Raw genomic sequence first — 3,081 nt, forward strand, 5'->3', positions numbered from 1 at the left:
TAGTTTTTGAGACTAACCCCTCTTTTTTTGGTCCAGTTAGCTTACCTAGATCACTAGAAGGGTCAAATGACACTTTTAAAATATGCACTACCTTTTTATTCACCTCCTCTAGAAAATAAGACTGTAGATCAGATCTTGATTTTGAAAAAAATAATCATAATGGGATTGAATTATTCATATTTTCAGCCTTTAAATTCTAATACTTCAGGCAATGAATTTAGTAAAAGTGGAAACTCCTTAAGCTAAATAAAATTTTAACTTCACTAAGCACACACGTTTTAATCCTTCTTCCATCATGGACTCTGGGAAGAGTTGGTGTTCTTTCTCACGTGTGGATTTATATTTCCCTGGGTCCTGCATTTCCTAGTCTTAGCTGAAACCATAGAGATAACTGCTCATGTCACATTTTCTCCCTAGACACAATCCAGGATTACTAAAAATCTCATAAGTTATCTTGTTTTTGAAAGATTTACAGCAAGATTTTCTAACCAGATATGTTGGATAAGTTAGCTTCAGATTTGTATCTGAAATGAACTCCCTTACCATTTAAGGTTTATCATGGGCGATACCATCGAAAAGTAGCACACATAGCTTACTTTCACTGGCAAGAAAGAGCTTTGGCAGGCTGCCTAAAGAGAAAATACCTGCAATTCAGAGAATTATGATGACTTTTTTTTAAAGCTTCCATACCTTTTCAAAGTTCCCACTGAATCAGGGCCATTTAGCTCTGCTCTCTACTTTAAATTGACTTTAACCTTCCCATATGAACCTTGATACAAAAAAGAAACCCACGGTAACCAGGAGTTTTAATTCTTTCTCTCAGGTTTTGGGTGGGGATGTTGTTCTGCTAGATAATAATTTTTAAGTGAATGGGTAGTTCTGGAAGGCAAGAATTTTTCCAATTACTGCTTTCTGTTGCCTTCTCAATTGGCTAGCACCCATATTTATTTGTTGGATTTCTCAAAAATCACTGTTCTGCTGCTTTTTGTGTTTGAAGAATACAGCAGCCATTTGTACTCAAACACACATTTTTTACCCTATTATCTTTAGTTTTCTTTGGAATTAGCATTTGCAGTTGAATAACAGTTTCACAAATGAGCATTTGCTTGTTTTCCTCTCTGCTACCACAGTGCCTTTTCACTCTTCTCTCTTTACTAGATGATGGAATTGCAAAGACCAAGCAAGTCTGCAAAATAATTCTTTGAGGTGGAGTCTTCAGGTACAGGAAATAAGAAAATAAAGACTATCGTGTAGATCTGTTCCTGCTTCTCTGAATTACTGGAATTTTGTGAATCAGCTCTTTTCTCCCAGTGCGTTCCACACATACACACACTGTGGAGTGAGGCTGCCTTGATCTCTACAGACTGGGCAAGTTACTTCACCTCTCCATGCCTCAGTTTCCTCCTGTGTGAAGTCAGAGAAATGATAGTTCTTATTTGATAAAGTTTTAGAGGATGGCTTAGCACAGGATGTGATGCACACAAAATAAAACACTGATTAGGTGTAGACTGTTTGCTATTATTGCATGCTACCTGAAAGTGCAAGTTAGTATAAATTAAAATGGCCCAAATTGTTAGAGACACAGCATTGGACAAAGGCAAAAAGAGTGAAATATGGCTTCTGACTTCTTTAGTTTTCTAACTTGAATTTGGCTTGAGCAACCTGGAATTTGTGAAATCACAAATTGTCACTAACTAACCCCATCCTTCCTAGGGGCTCCTGAAGTTAGACTCTGGAAAGCAGAGGAGTAGCCAGAATAAATGAGCTGTATTCACAAGTGTAAATCACAGGGAAGAGAAGAAAATAAAAGGTAAAAATGTTAGGCTAGATGCAGGAAAAGGAAGAGTATTAGTAGGTATGCAAAACCAGAAGGAAAAAGAAGGAGAGAGAACTCTGAGAAGCGAATCAGACCTGGTTTTAGTGAAAGCAAGTAGGTCGTGAGCTCTCTCAAAATAAGCATTTCTACAGTGTTTTGTTTTTGTCTTTCTATCCCCACATAGCATAGGTTACATTTTAAAATAAATTTTGACTGAATAAATTCATTTATCAGGTGATGTGAATTGTTTGGTTTACATGAGGTCAAATGCCAGTGATTGTCAATTGAAAGAGAACCTAGCGATGAGTTTTTTTGTTACTATTTTATCTATTTCTCCCCAGGAAATTCTAAAAGTATTTCGTTAGTCAGATGGCAAAAAGAGGATCTTCAAGTCTTTTTCTATGGTTCTTTTGACATACTATTAACACTTCTCATATTTAAAATACATAATTTGTAAATTTTGCCATGTGAAACCACTACAATTCCAGATTGTGAACATAGCCATCAATCGCATGTTTTCTCATGCCCCTTGCCTTTTCTCTCCCCTGTTCTTAGCCCCCATCCCCTTCCATCCTCAAGCAACCACTAATCTGTTTCCACAGGATAGAATGAATCGAATTATCTAGAAGTTATTTAATTGCAGTCATGCAATGTGCACTCTTTTATCTGACTTTTTTTACTTAACGTGATTATTTTTAGATTCTTCCACATCCATGCATAAATCAGTAGGTTACTTTTAATTATTACTGAGTAGTATTATATTGTACCAATACATCAACATTTGTTTATCCATTCACTTGATTATGTATATTTGGGTTATTTATGTTTTAGGCCATTAGAAATAAGGCTGCTGTGAACATGAACATTTGTATACAAGTCTTATATGGACATATGCTTTCATTTCTCTTGGATAAATACCTACTAGTGGAATGCCACAACCATGTAGTATGTGTATATTTGACTTTTTAAAGGGATTATCAGTTTTTTCCAAAGTGGATATATCATTTTATTTGTTCACCAGTAGTTCCTGCACAATCTCCACATCACTTGGTAGGGTCAGATCCTTTAATTTTAACCAATTGAATAGGTGTCTAATGTTATCTCATTGTTGTTTTGATCTGCATTTCCCTAAAGACTAATGATACTTAGCGTTTTTTTCATGTATCTACTTGCAGTCCACATTTTGTCTTTGGTAAAGATTCTGTTAAAATATTTTGTCCATTTTTTTTAATTGGGTGGGTTTCATTGAACTTCCTAGATCTATT

The sequence above is a fragment of the Balaenoptera borealis genome (assembly GCF_965194805.1).
Source record: "Balaenoptera borealis genome assembly, chromosome: 5".
Lineage (NCBI taxonomy): Eukaryota > Metazoa > Chordata > Mammalia > Artiodactyla > Balaenopteridae > Balaenoptera > Balaenoptera borealis.